The sequence below is a fragment of the Plectropomus leopardus genome, chromosome 3, assembly GCF_008729295.1.
Source record: "Plectropomus leopardus isolate mb chromosome 3, YSFRI_Pleo_2.0, whole genome shotgun sequence".
NCBI classification, from domain to species: Eukaryota; Metazoa; Chordata; class Actinopteri; order Perciformes; family Serranidae; genus Plectropomus; species Plectropomus leopardus.
This window is the reverse complement of record NC_056465.1, coordinates 36,615,192-36,634,364: the sequence shown is the minus strand read 5'-3', so window position 1 is coordinate 36,634,364 and position 19,173 is coordinate 36,615,192.

The window sequence follows — 19,173 nt, the reverse complement described above, 5'->3', positions numbered from 1 at the left end:
CTATCCTCAATGTTTAAGGTTACATCAGGCCCCAGTAAGTGGCTGCCTGATAACAGAATGCATCCATCTTCATTACTCAGCCCTTTCTGTCCAGGCTTGCTCCTCCACAAGTGAGCTATGTCGGGAGGTTCAGAGGAACTGATACATTTCACTGCGTTCAGATCCTGAACTTTTACCTCCTTTGATTTGAGTCGCTCTGATTAAATTACCGGGGTTGTGGTTTCCACTCATATCGGGTTCGTCTGTGGTGATTTTTCCCGCTGAAAGTGGAACAATGGTGCGGCCGAAAGAAAACCAGACACCTCTAGTGTTTTTAGATAATAAGCTGTCTTTATGAATGCATAGCATGGAGTGTTCGATAAACATTAAAACCAAGGAATTTGGAAATATTGTGTGAATGTCTTATTCTTGACTTAAAGTAAGGAACAATATCCGTGTCTGAAATGTGTTTGGGAGTAAGGAGAAAGAAAAAGAGGAAATTACCAGACATTTTAAAAGAAAATTCGATTAGGCCTAAGGGACTGTTCTTTAGTTATCAGAGGAAGAGGTGACTGTTTGAATTTTACTCTTCCCAAAGATACAAATGTTTTTCTTTGAGCCCCCCTGAGTGGCATGGGGGAGAACGCATGAAGTATTTGTTCCTCATGATGTGTTCAAGGTCTGTTGGAAATGTTAAAATCCAACAATAATGGCTTTTTTTGGGGTTTTTTCACAATTTTGGGCGGTGATATTGTGATATTGTAATTTTGCCAATATTTATTTTGGTGAGCCCTTGGGTTTGAAAGAAATATTTTGCTTTAAAATTACAAATAAGTTGCCAAATTATTTTAATTTAAAAAAAAAAATCACTTCCAAGAAGTATTAAAGAAAAATATTGCTTTTTTAATTTCTATTTTTTTAAAGAATCACCAAAAATTTTAAAAGGGGAAAATGATCGCCAAAAATTAAAAAATAAGAAAAGTGGAGTGGACATTATTCAGAATAAAAAATAAAAATCTAGTGATTTTTTTTCCCATACAGAGGTCTGGACCAAGCCCCAAATGTCTTCAAATCTTAGAGACGGCCCTGGTTCTTGACTAATTGCACTTTATTCTTGCAATGTGTTTTACTTCATTTTTTTAAGCCCACGTGCTATTTACATTTTGTCAAACAAAATTAAGTATGCGATAATTTCTCTTATATGCAGACCTTGAACTAATAACTCAGGAGAACCAGTTGGGAACTACTGAGTTTAAAACAACATGCAAGAATATTGTCCCCAGACATGTAATTATCTATTTTTTAATTCCAAAATGGCCTCATGCCTTTAATCTCTAAGCCCAGTTCAGTTCACCCTGTCTTACTGGATCCAGTGGGTTTGAGCCAGTCAGTAAAACTGAATCTGCTCCATTAACAGGACCATTTTAAACATTCTGGATGGTTTTTCACATTACTTTTGACAAACCAAAGCTGCGGGTTCACAGTCAGGTCATCACATTTAAAAATGTTTTTATTTTTATTTCAATTCATTTGGAACGTGGCGACTAATAATTCAGAAATGATCCGAAAGTCTGAAATTCTATCAAATTAATTATGAAATGAATCATATATAAATCAAAAGCTAATGCTGAATTTATGAATCTTGTTTCATTTGGTTTCATAATGCACAACAGTGTCTTCTGTGGAAAGGCTACTAAAGAATTTAAAAAAAAGTAAGCTTGTTCCGTCCTTTTTGCCAGAAAAAGCCCAGACATTCAGATAAATGTCTTCACGAAACCAAAACACGTGTTTTCAATCTTAGAGGAAATATGAATAGACTCGAGTCCCAAGGTAACAACAGAGCGAATGAGTTTCCGCACAGTGAAGGCTTTCTTTTGTGTTTTAGGCGTGGATAACTCGTGCTATTAAAAATGGAGCTGAATATGGTGGTCAGCGTTTGAGGTTTGGGTGAAAAGCAATCGAACATATTTTGGTGACAATCGTGAAAAGGCACATTCAAATGAAGCTGTTAGCGTCACATCCATCAGCGGGACATCGGCTTTTAGTCATATCAAGGCCACGCCACTTTGAATCAGGTTAAAAGCAGCTCAGTATGTTCATTGTGTTCCCTTCGCCAAATTAACTATTTGTGAGGAAGCTGAGTGAAGTAAAGAGACGGACCGTCACAGCCGTCTTGTTTATGCACTGAATGTAAACGAGGCTTTTTGAAGGCTCGTGGTTCAGAGGAAAAGGAGACGAAATCGCCTAGTGATACTCAATATATGGGCCGTGGGCCAAATTTGGCCCTGACAGGGTGCTGGGTGGCCCCCCAACCATTTTCTAATTCACACAAAAAAGAAAATGATTCACACTGGGAATAGTTTTGTCCTTTTAGTATACATAAGGGGCCAGAGTGCATAAAACAGCATCAAAATAGAGCTTGTTTATCAAAAAAAGTGCAAGTGGAGGATCCCCTGCACCCCCCAACAGGGGTCCTAACTAAGACCCTAATGTCCTACAATCCTAAAAATGACCCAAAATTCTAGAAGTACCTCCTAAAACCCTAGAAATGTTCTAAAATCCCTACTCCACGCCAATCCCTAAAATGTCAGCAATCCTAGAAATGTCCTGAAATCATAGAAACTTCTTTAAAATCCCCAAAACATCCTAAAATCTTAGAAATGCCTTATAATCCTTGATATGTCCTAAAACCCAAGAAATGTCCTTAAATGCAAGAAACATCCTGAAATCCTAGAAATGTCTTAAAATCCTAGAAACATCCTCGAAATTATTTAAAATCCCAGAAATGTTACAGAATTCTAAAAATTTCCCAAAGTCTTCATAATACCCTAAAATCCTAGAAATGTTTCAAAATGCCAGAAATGTCATAAAATCCCAGAAATGTCCTAAAATACAAGAAATATCTTTCAATCCTAGAAACGTCCTAAAGTACTCGAAACATCCTTAAGTCCTAGAAATGCCCTTAATTTCACGGAAATGTCATAAAATCCCAGAGATGTCCTTGAATCCAAGAAACACCCTAAAATCCTAGAATCATGTATAGGGCTGCTGCGACTGGCCCCTGGCCTCCTGTCATTTTGCAAAAGTGGCCCCCAGGCAAAGAAAGTCGAGTATCTCTGCAACAGTCTGTCCCTTGAAGAGGAATCGTGATTTAAGACACACTATATGAGGACATGTATCACAAATTACACCAAATTACATTTCGTCTGCACCTAATCTTAAATTCAAATAATCCAAACACCACAGTGAAGCAGCTACGTCTAAAGCAGCAGTTAAAAAATCACATTGTGTTAATTACATCCTGATGTTTTATGACTGTGACCTTTAAACACTGTACCGATCAATCAATACAGGAGGGAGGCAGCCTATTGGGAATATTTAGATCCACATGATTCTGAAAGTAGGGCACTATTTATCCAAACACAATCATTATTAATAGCCGGACAGTCAACCCAAATACATTTTCTGCATATTTTCCACATTACCAGCCACAACACACTGTCCAGCACCGAGATAATTCATTAAGCTGAGCTGTCACACTGCTACAGCAAAGGGGACAAAAGCCCAAATACATGCTGATTATTCTTATAAAGTCATGGTCACACATGTTCGACCTGTTGTTTAAATATCTGTAACGTTCTCTCTGATTTAATACACTAATAACATAAAGGTTTCCTCACATGTAACGCTCAGGGTGGAAAAAAACGCGACAGAGAAAAAAAAGGAATAACACTGCATACTAAAGTCAAAATGACTGTATAATTTTTAATTTCTTTCTCTTCTGCCTGTCAGACTTTGTGTTCTTCAGTTCAGAGTACGATTCGATAAGATTCATGATACTGGGCTCACGATACAATTTCCTCATGCTTTTTTTTAAATACAAAATGAGATTGCAGAAAAATTATGACTGAAAAATATGTTTATGACAAAAATACTGCATTTTCTCCTCTTTTCTATATCAAATTCAAGAATGCATTTTTATTTCTGATGTAGCGTATAAATGCAAAACACAAACTACGTGATGAATGCATTTCTGGACATTCACAATGTCCCCTGCTGTTAAAACACTTTCACTGAGACAGCTGCTTGATTGAGGCTGCTGAAGAAAGCAGAGGGCGAGTTTGAACAACTAAGTTGCTGTTTTCCCTTTCGTGGGGGATAAGTTGCACACTCTCTCACTGGCTTTTGTACTCGTTTGGACAAGCGGCGTTGCAAATGCACTTGTCCGTGTGGTTTGGCCATGTCTTCGTCATTAAGGAGTAATATGCGTAGGCGGGGTGGACCGGAGCTCCTGATGCCGGCTCTCATGCTGCAGCAACTTTATTACTTTCTGATTTAAGGAGACGCAAATCCGCCACATTCTCACAATGAAACTGGAGGGTGCATCTTCTATTTTAATATCGCCTGTTGCAGAGCCTTTGCTTCATCTTATTTACGCTGGCAAGCTGGCTTTAGTCTCGGATGGGACGTAGGACATTGAACACGTAGTGACAAGTGTACAAGCGAAGGCATAAGTAGATTATACCCTCTGCTGATCAAAAAAGGTATCGCAGTTCATTTTTCGTCTCACCGATTTGAGTATAGCTTTTTAAATGCCTCGCGATGCATCGTTACATCCCGAGTTCAGAGCGAAACCCATCTAATTTCAACTACGACGTTCCGTCTTTACGCCCCTTTTGCATTTTCACACAGAACCAACAACAGCATCATCAAGCTGCTCCAGTGTGTTATTTAGACAGAATGCCGGCACACTGGAAGCAAAAGACACAACAGCGCTGGCCGCTGGTGTGACATATAACATACATGTCTGCAGCGCTTTATAAACAACAACAATGACAAAACATGTCAATAACAGTCAGTGTAGCCTAAGTCGACAGGGCCTACCCAGCTCGCGGGGAACATCCCCACAACATTGGCTAACGTTACCTGCAAGTTGTGATGAGGTTTTAAAGAAACATTTTAATCAACTGTTCAAAGAACGTTTTCTCAGGATGTTTATCACTTTAAATACTGTCAACGTGACATTTTAATTGAAACGTTGTGAGGATGTTTTGGTAACGTTAAGAGGTGACAGATCATAGACTGTTTTCTTATAAAATGTCTCCACAATGTTACATGAGAACAAATAAAGAACATTGTAAAAGCAACATTCAGATCATGTTATGGAGGCCTGATATTACAGAATGTTTTTAATGAAAATGTAATCTAATGTGATAGGTACATGAAAAAAAAGTAAGATATATATTACCATAAGTTTTAGGAGAATGCTTTTAGGGAACTGAAAGAAAACTTGCTGTTGAAAATGTCACTAAAACACTGAATTGTACTATTATAAGGACGTTTTTAAAACCAAAATACACAATGAACGGCACCAAAACAAACAAAAACGGAGGAGCTGGAAAGCGATTCTGAAAGTGGGGATTCAGCGTAAGACACTGACACTGCGTCATGTGGACGTGGTTTGGGTATAAAAATTCAGACACAGAAATAGAAGAGGGTGAATATAGGAATATCCTTGATGTTATTATGAAAGTAGTGTATTGACCTTTATGATATAACAGTTGCTACATTATTGTTGTAATTAGTAGTTCACAGTAGTTTAGAAGACATTAAAAAAATCGCAATATATATTGTGTATTGCTATATAGCCTTAAGATATCGTAATATGACTTTAAAGCCATATCGCCCAGCCCTACATGGAATTGTACCATGTAAACTGGCTGCAGCAGTGATCTGGATTTGTTTTCCTAAACGTAGTCACCTTTAAGTGGCCGTCATCAGCGTATCGACAAACTTTAGTCAGACCTCCTAATTTCAGCTGCAGCACAAATTAACTGTGTAATGTGGAAAATGCCAGAGACCGTCTCCCGTGTACATGCTGCTTGTTTGCTAACAACAGGGATGAAGTTCTACTTAGCAGGACCAGACTAGAAAGTCCATTAACTTATTGAGATTAAAAGCCCGCTGCCTTTCCTCCCAGCCGACCCTCTGCGGGCGCCCCCCTCCCCCGGCCGCCATCACACCTCCAAAGGAGAAAGGTGATTGATGAGCGCCATCAGGAATCTCTCCTCTCATTACACTCCTTTTGCATCTGAGCTGTTTCAACACACACTGGGAGAGCCGGGCGGGGGGAGGGGAGAGAGGAGGTGCTCATCCGCTGACTTTTTAGAAGATAAGTACTCGCACTAAAATATTTACCTTGTACATTAATCTCTGGGAAATTAATTTGCCATTTTACTTTCTCCCTGAGAAGAAAAGATTTTTTTTTTTTTTTTAAACGGAGATGTGCGGTTTCCCTCCCTGCTCTTCATGCCCGGTGAGCTCTCTCCCTTTTGACTGACTCATGGGACTGCTTGGAAATTAATGTCCCTGAGGGAGCCGTGTTTGGACAGTCAGGGTGGATCCTTTCATCGACCGCTGACGCTCTCCTGAGGAGCTTTAGCTGGAGTGGTGGGAAGGAAGGAGCGTTACATATGCATATATCCCCAATGCAGACACGCTCAATCACATTAATGCAAGTGCAGCACATTATTATGCACTAATTGCCAATAGATAGTAGCATTACTTTAATGTGCTGCTGATTGTATCGCTGCAAACCAAGTGGGGTCTACTCTGTGCGGATAAATAACCTCATTGTGCTTGAGACAATAACCAAGACAAACAGACAGAATCAATGCCCTCTGCGGACACTACTCTACTTTTCCTCTTCACTTTTATTTTACACTTTTCTAACACGTCTTGCTGAATTGGACCAAGAAATCAGATCAGTTTAATTACTCTAAGAGTCTAATATCCAAAGTATGTGAAGAGTTTGTTGTTTGATGTTTTTTTAAAACACAAGTGCAAAAGTAGAGACAATGGACTGAACTCTGTTTTTCTACTCTACTGCTGCCTTCACACGCTCCTCGGAAATATCATATTTACTGTATTCATGAGATACGAGCGATTGGGAAATTTTGATGCTACCAGAAGTGCCCAGTTGTGACGTTTGCGTGACGTTTCAGAGCAGCAGAAATGGTGGACAGCATGGAGACAGTGTCAACAATTAATGGTAAAAAATACAGTTGCTTATTTTGTTGCTAGCTATCATTTACTTTTAGCAGTTGCACATTTAGGATCTGCATCTATTATCTGCAGCAAGCGAGCAAACTGAACTATAAAACTGCCAGACGAGTATACAAAAATATTGATCATGTAATTTTATAACATGATTTGCTGACTTGATGTCATAAATGCATAAACATGGCGGGCAAAGGTCAATGTTTGGTCAATGGTAAAAAACTTTTTTATTCATTCACGTATTAAATATAAATTTTTCATAAAATGTTAAGTGCAAGATGGTGTTAATGTTAACTGCTGTCCATGTAGAGTGACCTTGATAAAAAACACAAATCCATAATGATATAATACATAAAAAATAAAATAACATAACAAAAAAACATTTTTAGCATTAAAATGTGACCCATCTTCTTCGTAACTTCCATGTTGTTTCCACTTTACGAACTCTAAGCACAACAAAGTCGGAAAAACGACTTCCCAACTCGGAAACTACGACCTTCAGACATCACATGAACGAAGCACAATACGAGCTGCCAACGGTAGCATGTCCGACTCACTACTTTACCAAACCAAGTGTTACTTTCCAGGCAAAAAGTTAGCATGAACACACCCCAAAGACTACCGTCAACAGTAAGAGGAAATATCTCTCCATACCAGCAGACGGCAGCTGTTTGCCTCTTTTCTTTCTAAAAGGGAAACCAGACGACCGACAAGACTGATTCAAGACGCCAGTTAGCCTGTTAGCACATTAACAACTCGGGCTGTACCTGACTCAGAGTTATGCCGGTCGAATCGGATTAGTCTGTTCAATGCGAATATTCGAAGATTAGTTTAGTTTTCCACACAAAGTTTTGAAGTTTGATCAGGCTTTGTGCGTCTTTCATTGTCACCATATAGTAAACAAGCTACCAGCGCTAAAGATGGGTTGTAAATGTGCAAGAACAGTTTTTGCCGACAAAAGACAGAGACTACAGTGTATTAACTGGATGTGGGCTGTAATTTAAACCACTGTTTCCTCTTACAGTACGGTCTCTCTCCCTCTGTGCCGCTGAGTGGTGGAAGTCAGGAGCACTCACTCTGCTGCAAAATCTGGGGACCAAAATGTCGCTAAAAGCACACTAAACCAAAAAAAAAAAAAAAAAACCCGACAACTTGATGCGATCTCCTATGTATCCAACTTGCATCACCAAGGTAGTGGACTATTAAGTGTGAACACGACCTTGGTATTGTATTAAGGGGATATAGAGCAGGAGGACATCATGACTTTTATAGAGAGGCAGCTTTCTCCAAAAAGTAATGGAACATTAGCTCAATAATGAAATAAAATCTTCCAGCGATGGTTGTTATTTCAGCCTCGGGAACTGAAGGCCGCTGAGCGGAAACGAGCAGCCTGCTCTTGTGTATCTCTGCCTGTTTCAAATATTAGTCCGAATTCAGAGCGGTAAATCCGCGCCTGTTATCACTGCAAACTGCGTTTGTGTGAGAAAGAAGGAGAGCTCGACAAGCGGGTGAAACTTGGCTGAGGCCTCGGCTGTGGCTGCGTGCGTCTTTGTGGGGAAGTGTAAGACAGTGTGAGAGGATGTGCGTGAGCGGGAGAGACACAGAATGCATTGTGTGAAACAGTTTGTGTGTCACAGAGAGAGGGAGAGGGAGAGAGCTCGTCTGTGAAGGGTGGGGTTTTGGTCATCTGCCATCGGATAAGATATCCTGACAAGGCAATCAGAGAGAAACAAATTCTGCAGCCACACGGGTTCAACTCCCTCGTTCTTCACCCTGATGAGCTTTTGAAAAATGGAGTGCGGTTGAAATTGGTTTTGTATGAGAGGCTTCAGATCTGTCTCTTGTCAGGATTATTGCCACCTGTCTTCATTGGCTGCAAAGGTCTGTTAATTAATCTGCCTCTCCTCCTGAGTGGCCGGAGAGGACGGGGTGAGCCCGGCCTCCCCTCCTCAGCTCCGGCGTGTCGGAGGAACCGCTCCCGACAAACACTCACTCGTCTAATTTAGGATCAGACCGCTGTGATGTTGAGCAACATCCCCTAATCAGTATCATTAAAACACTACATCATGTTCTTCCTTTCTAATTTCATGAGTGGAGCTATTTAATTGGATATTTAATCTAATTTAGTTAATGAAAGTCCTGGGAAATTTTCTTTGAGGGACAGTGATATCTCTCGTGATCAATGAAGCTGCAAATAAAGCTCTTCGGGGATTCTCTCCTGACTGATTACTACAGAGTTTTAATAAATGCACTCACAAAAATGACTCCAAATGTATTCTATCAGAGGGTGATACCTGCTAAAGCATGTCACCTGATACTTCAGACACATTTTTAGCAATAAAATTTCCATGACTTTGAGGCAAATGTTTAAGACCAAGCATTCTCTGAAACCACCATCGATACTCTTTATCAGCCTTTTTTCATTACAATATAATAGTCTTTTAACTATATTATTTAAATAAATACTGAATTCAGAACAGGATTAAAACGGAATAATTAATAAGAAATAAGGGACTCTTTGTTTTTTATGAAATAGGAGGGAGTGGTGCAATAAGGAGGAGGCATGTCGAATAAATAAAATTCAAATAAATAAATTGTTTGGAAATAAAAAAATATATATATTATTTATTATTATTTTTGGTAATTTTTATGGATTTCTTTTGAGGAATTTTTGCGTTAAAAAAAGGCTTTTTTCCCCTTTTTCTTTTCAATATTTTTGGCATTTCTTAATGAAACTATATCTGCTTTTTTTTCGGCCAATTTTGGCATTTTGGCCATCTTTTCTCCTCTTCTTTTCTCATTTTTTAAAAATGATTATTTTTGGCAATTTTTGATGAACACAATTGGGGCATTTTTCTTCTTTAAACGTTTTTGGTGATTTTTGAAGAAAACATACCAATTTTGTTCTAAAATCACCAAAATAACACAATTTATCACAACTATAAACTGTAAAAACAACAAATATCTCTGGATTTTAACATTTCAGATGATCCTCAGATGCATCATTTGCTATTATACAGGTCTGTGAAACAGATTTTTATGACTTTTACAAAACTTTCCCAGGTCTGAATTTTTTTTTCAGGATTTATCTATGATTTTTCCAGGTTTTTCGTGACCGTATGAACCCTGCTGATATCAGTTAATGTAAGAGCAGCAGCATGTGATCCAGCATTGATTAATTGGACATGGATAGATTAATATGCATCTGGATACCACTGCCAAGCTCATCAGAGTAAAAGTGTTATTACACAACCATCAGCTGTGATGCTGTAAACGAGCCGCAGAGTGTGAAGGGATTTACTGCGAGACCGGAGGCTGGAAATAAAGCAGCTCAATGGACTCCTTTTCTTTTGTTGCATGAGGCCCCGATCTCAATCCCACAGGAACCTGTCACTGGCATCGGCCCTGCAAAGTGTCAAATTGATCAAGTGTTAGCCGGGATCGTCTGCTGCTGAGTGTCTGCACCTGTGCATTCCTCTAAGTGCTGAGATCCCAGCCGTTCTCAGAGCGAAGTTTGAACTTGGCCTGCTGTTTGCGGCTCAGGCGTACCCAGACTTGCCTGGCTGAGAGCGGCTTGTATTGTACACACACTCCTGTCACTCTCCGCTGTTTCTCTGGAATGTAAACCACCAGTGACACACCAGCGTGATAAACTGGGGCTGCATGTTTTTGTTGCAGTGCAGGTGCAGTTTTGGGTGCAGCACTAAAGTACTCTGCCAGCGTGCATTCAAAAGATAAAAGAGCTATTTGGAATTAAGTGCATGGACAATGAAGTTTTTCCTCCCTTCACAAGTCTGAACAAAAATAATCCAATAATGTTCATTACATATTTCCCCTCTGAACGCATGCCAGCATATCCTTAATCAACCGCACTTTTACATATGATTAAAGTAAAAATGAGCTGTTGTTTCTCCAAGGACGTCTTTTCATGTGAAGAATACTTTTTCATTTAGCAGATGCTTGTATGCAGAACAGTGTTGTTGCCGCCCACAGGTATAATCAACCAGAAAATTAATAATCATTCTGCGGGACTACAATAAATCATTACGCTTTGGACAATTAATAATGGAGGCGAAGCTTGGGATGTCTGATTACAATAGTTACGATGCATATCATCAAGATTTAAATCTAACATTTCACAAAGGAATTTCAGACACCAGTGCACATTACTGATGTTTAAATTTGGCATTAGGGCGGGTCACGGGGGTTGAGGGATGGTGCGTGTCTCCATCTGCAACTCTTACTGAGCTGCTTTCAAAAAACTTACAGTGCAGGAGTTTTTGAGGCAATAAATTCAGATTTAATGCAAAGGGAGAACGATTACAGTGGAAAAGTAGAAATAAAGTGCTTTATGCAGCATCTTGTACAACACATTCTGTAAGTATAAGCACATAATGTTTAGGGATTAAACTAGCTTAATACCATAACCAGTGTTGATGAGTAATCAGTTACATGTAACTACTTACATTTATTAAATAACAAAATAAATTCAATTGTAGTCAAATACAGTAACTGAGAAGAATATGTACATTAACGAATCAAAATGTTCGTGATTTCACCTATGAAAGAAAATCTTTTCAGTAATAGATTTATAGGTTGAGTTAAGCTTTCATTCATTTGCTTGGAGTGCCGTCTTTTGGCATATTTTTTGAATAATGTGGGTCAAATTTGAGCTCAACATTAATGCACTTATGCTTTTTTGGTCTTTTCAGCTTTACTGCCCAGTTTAAAACATTAGTAAGAAAAGTAATCAAAAAGTAATTGAATGTGTTTCTTTGATAAAGTAATTAAAAAGTTATGTAACGTTATGTAACTATATAGCGATACATGATATATATCTCGATATTTTTAAATGTCCTTTAAACTAATGTTAACTACTTAAATATAAAATGACTGAATGAACTGCAGCTACAATACAGTTAAATAAAGTAGTTACTGTCAAATAATAATATAATAAATTTAAATACACTACTGTAAAAATTACATTTAATAAAATACCATTACCACTCGTTAAGTTGAACTGGTAAATGCGATGATTTATTCTTTGTAAGCTCTCTCGTCAGATCTTAATAGTATTTGCAAACCGCAGTAGCAGTCCGAGGTCAAAAAAAAGTGACTTAATAGTGTCAGTCTGCAGCTCTCTGCAGGAGAAAGCGTGACAACTTAAACTCAGTGTTGGTGATATAGTCATTTTATATATCGCACATGGAACGAGCTGCAATACCTCGAGTATATTCGATTTATCGTCCACCCCTAACTCAAGTCATACACCAAGGAGAGAAAACCAATTACGTCTTTCTACCAACATCTGGAGCAAAGGTCAATGTTCTTTACTGACCTGCTCGTAGCATTATCTATACAGGTGCATCTCAAAAAATTACAATGTTGTGAAAAAGTCTAATATTTTCCATCAGTGAAGATTTAATATATTCTTGACTCATTACTAAGCATTTTTCTAGTGAGAAAAAATGTAAAAACAAAACAAAAAAAAAAAAATCTAGAAAAAAAATTAAAAAATAAAGACAAAACCATACATCAAAATATTAGAAACACCTGAGCCAAAAATACAGACGAGCTGTAAGTGGCTATCAAAGCAACCTGGGCTTATTAACACCTCAGCAGCGCCACAGATTGATCGCCTCCACGCCACAATGATGCAGTAATTTGAGCCCCAACAAAGTACTGAGTATATAAATGCACACACTTTTCAGAAGTTTGGTATTTCTGTATTGCAAATCACCTTTTGAATGAGGAAATATTCGAATATTTGAGATACTGGATTTCTCATAATCATCAAAATTAAAACAAAAAAGTCTCAATTTGCATGTAATGAATATACAACATATTAGAGTTTACCTTTTCAATTAAATTACAAAGAAAAATGAACTTTTTCACGATTTTCTAATTGTTTTTTAGATGCACCTATAACTAACCGTGCGCGCACCAAAGCTCCACTCCTGAATATAACTCTCCGAATGTTTTGCCGTTATTTTCACAGCCTCATAACCCAGGTGTGCAGACGTCCAACACGTCGTGCTCCTAACGAACTCTCAGTTTTGACATCCAGCTTTCAAGAGTCAGAGAAGAAACACTGCAGAGCGCTGGGGGTCCAATACCTGAGCGGGGCAGTCGGCTCATTGGGCGGACATAAACTTCCTGCGCCTGACATGTGGTGGGAAGAGGATTAGTTAAACACACTCGGCCCCGGCTGACTCACAGTTTGTGGAATCACAAAGTAATCTCGAGGCACATTCACTTAGGAGGCAGCTTGATGATCCCAGGCCGGTGATTTATTCATCTAAGGCACGTTGCGAGGCTGTAAGAATTTGTCAAGTTAGAATCCTAATTAAAACTGTTAATCACAGATTCCTGTTTGTTCAGCACTCGAGTGAAATGAAAAATGTGATCAAATTATTCATTGCTCCCTTTCAGACAGGTAAGTCAGCATAGCCGTGAGCGTCAATGTGCCACAAAAGTTGTTTTTTTTTTAAAGGCTCATGAGGACTCTGAGCCCTAACTTTTTAATTCATTTGATATACATCAAAATTTTAAGTTGACATTAACAATTTAACCACCTGATCGGTTTAAATTTATCTATTTATGTAGATCGGTGTAAGTTGAGACATCTAGAAAATGGGCTTGAGGCAATAAAAAGTACACAGTGGACTGGATCAAAGTTCAGAACTGGAGAAATGTGCTGCTCATATTGAGAGTGAAGCCTGGAGCTACATCCCACAAAGGTAAAGTGACGGCTTTATTTTCTTGGCCCTAACGTTTTTATACTGTGAGAGGAGAAAGGAGAAGAAGCTGCCACTGTACCTTTCTGCAAACTATGAAAACATCACAGTAATATGTGTCATACATATCACAGTCCCTGCAGGATTCTGCGCTGGTTTTTTTGGCCTTTTTTTTTCATCATAAGAGTTTTTTGTTTTTTTTAATTTCAATCTCAAATTATACACATCTCGATATGACGCATTTTCAGAGCAAATATTTTGTAAACACATTTAATTGTATTTAATCCAAATATCTAAAAAAAAAACCCAAAACAAAACAAAACAAAACACAATCTCAGTTAGTCCAAACATTTCTTGTCATATAAGTCAGAGCCAGTCAGGAAGATTTTTAGAAACAGTGAGGTGGACGAGGAGGAAACTCAATAAAATAATCTGTCCACAGCTCTAAATGAGCCTGCTGAATTTCTTTGTGCATTTAAATTATAAAATGTACCTGCTCTGTGCTACAGGAACGGCTCGACTGGGGGCTCACGCGTTTGCGTTACGTTACGTTTTGTGATCCATGTCACTGTCACAGGTGCAGCAAAAGTCTGATGATAAACAGTGAGAGAGAGAGAGGCTGAGCAGATCAATATGCTGCATATGTACTGCAACTGTACAAAGACTTGAGGCAAATTTGAGGTAAAATTGCTGTGATTGGACAAAATTGCAAGGCCTTGCAGAACCCACAGGGACTGGCTGATTCTGTGTTAATGGTTGCGATCACAATATCGTGAAATTCTAGAGGGACGGAGATAATTTCAATGATTTTAAATTGATGTCACTAATAAGCTTACTTTGACAAAGGGAGGCGGAGAGGTTGGTGGATGATGTGACATATAGACGACACGCATGCCGAGCTGCGGACTACTGCTTGAGACCAATAAACACCAAAAGTGGTTGTTTAGAGAGTTATCGCTGTGTTTTCAGTGGCTTTTTAGCCACCAAACGTAGGTGATTTTTAGCTAACTTTGGGTTTTTCCACTGAGTAAAATTCCATAAAAAGCAACTGGTTTTTACCGAGACATTGCTGTGCCTCCAGCCGAGACTGTGAACCCAAAACCAGGTATTTTAAACCAAAACATGGTCTTTTTGTGGTGTATAGTTTAATGTATCCTCTACATATCTACAATACCTACACTGACCACCTCATACTGCGTACTGAAATAAACAAACACCTAAGCAAAAAGATGAGCCACTGTATGTACCTTTTTTATAAATAATTATGACAGGGATGACCCTTTTCTTCTCGCCATAAGTAAAATGTCTGAGCAAAGCACTGAATTAAAAGTGATTCAAATATGACTTTTTTCACACCCTTAACAAACACTGACCATGTTTGAGCATTTTATCTAAATTCCTAACTAGTGTTTAGTTTAGTTGGACTGGACGGATGAAATCATTCAAACTCCTGCACGCCCTAAATCACCACATCACCGTCCTCCTCCATTAGAGTGGTTTAGAAACCCACTGGAAACTCTCCAGAGACTCCACTTCGGGAAACTCCTGGTTAGAGGATAATAGTGAAGAATGTGAGCGGGTGGGGGGGGTTACTGTAAATTAATTGGCCTACTTCCTCCAGTTTGACATCCTGCTTCTGTCAACAGTGAAACAAGGCAACTGTAAAACTGCACAAGCTCGGACTTGTTTGAGGAAACGCTGCCTCGTCAGCGCCGCCTGCGCTGAAACCAAACACACTGGGTGAAGGACACGAGGGGCCCGGGGCCGAGCCCTAAGTGCCTGCGATAAGATAGAAAGCATTACATCATGCCACGATACATGTGTGCGCACCATCAACATGAATGCTAATCTCTGTAATTCAACAGCAGTTTCTGATCTCTCCCGACATGATGTATGAGCTATTCAAGAGAAATGAAAAACTATTAAAAAGGCTGAGATTGACATATCTGGGGTAAGTCTATCTAGGCCAAAGTCTACGGTAGATAGAAGTCCTAAAAAGCTCGGATATATGAAACTGAATACAGTGACATCATGATTACTGATATAACTTAAGCTGGAGCTCTTAACTCCGTCTGAAACAATGATCTGATCATTGTTTCAGACGAGCATTTACTTCTTACTTTTTAGACATGAAATGTTTATTTATGTTGCTGATTGGTGTTCATCATTTTTTTGTCTGTGTATTTTATTTGTTATTACTTTTTTTTGTAGATGTTTAAAATAAAGTACATCCAAAAAAATAGTAATAATAATAATTCAAGGACAATGGAGAGGGTTAAAAACTGAAAGCTATCGACCACATGTTAAACTAACCCATCTCTTAGACCACTTTTAAACAAGAACAGCCCCACTAAAAATGGGAACATTTCTCCTTCATACGATGACACTGTGATAACGATCCTCGTGTACACGGATTCGTAAAAACAATCGAAACCGCTGTAGTATGCATGCCAGGCCAGTAGTTGGCAGTGTTACTTTATAAAGACACACTATACAGGAACAGCACACACATCTGAGAAGTGCGGACATCACGTCACCGTTCTCCCCGATCCGTCATCGCCAGTTTACACGGCGACAGAAGGGATGCCGTTTTCAAAACGTTACACTAGACCCCCAAAACGCTGTTGTCATGTAAACGAAAGGCTAAACCATCACAAAAGTTTGGTAAATAAAGCCAAGTATTGCACAAATTTAAATCTTGATCAGATGATGTCACTTTATGAAAAGTGACTGAATCACTTAAGTCGAGAGACGTGAATGTTCGAACTAAATTTAATGCCATAATAATAAGTGTAAAATTCTTCGTACTCCTTTTCGGGCGTGTCGGCGCTTGTGAATGGAATTTATTTTTGGCAACATGCTTTTCACTTTAATCTGCTTATTTTTTGGAACTAATTTTCTTTGTTTTCACACGTCTGAAATGAATTTTCATTCATTCATAATGCAGATTCATCCACTAATTGTTCGGACACGTCAGTTCGTACAAACACGGCGGACGGACCAACGCTGCCTCCGGAGAGCCACTTTGCTATCAAGGCTAACACAGTCTTCTCTCAGTGATCTTTAATCAGATATATTTGTATTTCTTCATGTGAACAAATGACTATTTTGATATTCTGACAATCATAAGGCTTTGATTCTGTAAATACATCAACATACACTTAATACAGACTATCTTCATGGAAACTTTGCCACAGAGAATGAAATGCAAACCTACAACGAAATCTTCTCAACTATCTTCACTTCCAAACATTACACAGTGTTTTGTGTGTAAATGTGTATAATTTACAGTTCCTGCAGAGTCTTTCCACACTCAACAACAGCGGCTGGAGTGGAGGGGAAAAACTAAATAAATTAATGTGCCTTTTAAAAATGTACACTTCATGACTGTTTTATATTTTTATTCCTCTTATTAGATGATTGAATAAAATTCACTCAGTCACTCAGTACATTAACAGCAAACAGCAATCCGTAAACAAATCAGTGATTACCACAAATGATCAGGTAAATTACTATAATATTGCTTCCTTAGCTTTATTTATTGCGTGTTTCTGTGGTAATGTGATGTTAGTGATGCATTTCAGCCTAATGAGCTGAGACAATGGTAAATTAGCAGCTAGTAAATTGATACATTGCAGTTTCTTTTTTCACTGATTTTCCCTTTGGGATGCTGCTGCAGATGAGCCCACACCGAACGTTTCTGCACCTAAGGCCCCTGTGTCACCTCTGTAAAAAAAACTAATAAAGGCTGTTTATTTCTCTATATTTTCATCCGTATACAATTTAGGCACTGGTTCCAAACATTTTAAATATGTGCACAACATAAACAATGTTTATTTGTCACCCATCAGCACAGTGCTGTAAGTGACCAGGTCAAACAAACAGTGATTTTAGCTTTTAACACTTTTTTAAGGGTCCCTTTCTGCCTTATAATTTTACTATAAATTTGGGGTAAAGTGAATTCAGATATTTACACATTATAAATGTTGGAAACTGATTGTTGAAAACACGTTACAAAGATCTTTACTCTATAGTACTGAATTGTGTGTGACTGTTTTTTTTTGGGCGGGCCTAAAACCATAGCTTTGGAGCTATACTCAGCATAACTCCGCCCCCAACAATGTAGCAGTATAAAAACAAGACGCATCATTAGCATAGTCCCGTGATTGGGCGTGGCCTCCGCTCCTCCAGAGGACACGCCCCCAGCGTTTCAGATCAGAGAATACTGAGCATTTTTTCATGATTTTGAGACCTTATTTTACATACTTCTGATTTTTTTGGTCTTTCAAACTTGGTCAGGTGTTTAATTACACATCTTTCTGTGATGTGACAAACTCAGAACACATTTTAGTTATCACTTTACCTGAACTTTAAAGTTCTAAGATGATTATTTTAGTTTAAAAGGCAACGCTTTTATTAAGGGAAGGCTGGTTTTCTTTAAAAAACTTTTTTTTTCTTTCTTTCTTTTTTTTAAAAAACATTTTTAAAGACTAAAGACACAATTTTTTTTTTCCTTTAAATTTTTTTGGTGTGATTTTTAAAGAAAAAAAAGCATTAAAAACAGAAATTCTCATCATCATTAATCACCTCCTCCACCCTCCAGATTCATCCTGCAGCCCCCTGAGGGGTCCTGGCCCCCATTTTGGGATGCTCATATCATATATCTAATTAAACGTCAGTCACTGAGCAGTCGGTGACATTTTGAAATACTCTATAAGTCTCATAATGTGAGTGCAACTCAAATTGAAGAAAGCACCTAATTGTTGGAATAATTTTTAAATGGGAGGTGTAGTTCAACGTGGGTTACATTCATGAATTAGTCAGAGCAGCTGTCACTCACGTCCTCCTCATCTGTGGCGAAAATCCCGGCCCTCAGTCATCTTTAGGTGTTCATTCTACCGTGTGACGGCCCCCGTGGGTGAGTGGGCCGCACTCTAAAAGCCCATCCAGACATAGATGCGTAGCACTAGTGACCTTTAATTTCATTCAGACTGTGTACAAATGACTTCAGCACAGCCCATTTAGGAAAAAAAAACTCTGTGAAAGAAAGTCTTTGCAAGATTGTAGCTACTCTGGGTTTCGGCACTCTGGCATTATCTACTCCCTGGCTTTAATGACTTCCCGCCGAGAGGAGCTGCGGTGAGAGCCTTGGCAGTCAGACTAAGAATAGCATTAGACACAAGGTTATCTGGGCATTACACTCACTGTAACATGCAATTAACTCTACTCCTCCATTTTCATTACACAATTATTCATTAATGTCAATTTAATTTTATGCATTGTTCTACATGACCAAAGCCTGATTACGGGGCCCTTGCACTCCAATATCCCAAGTTAACTGGTGCCAGCCTCACTCGCAGGCCGACTAATTGCAATTTAGCCCCAGACAGCACCTCCC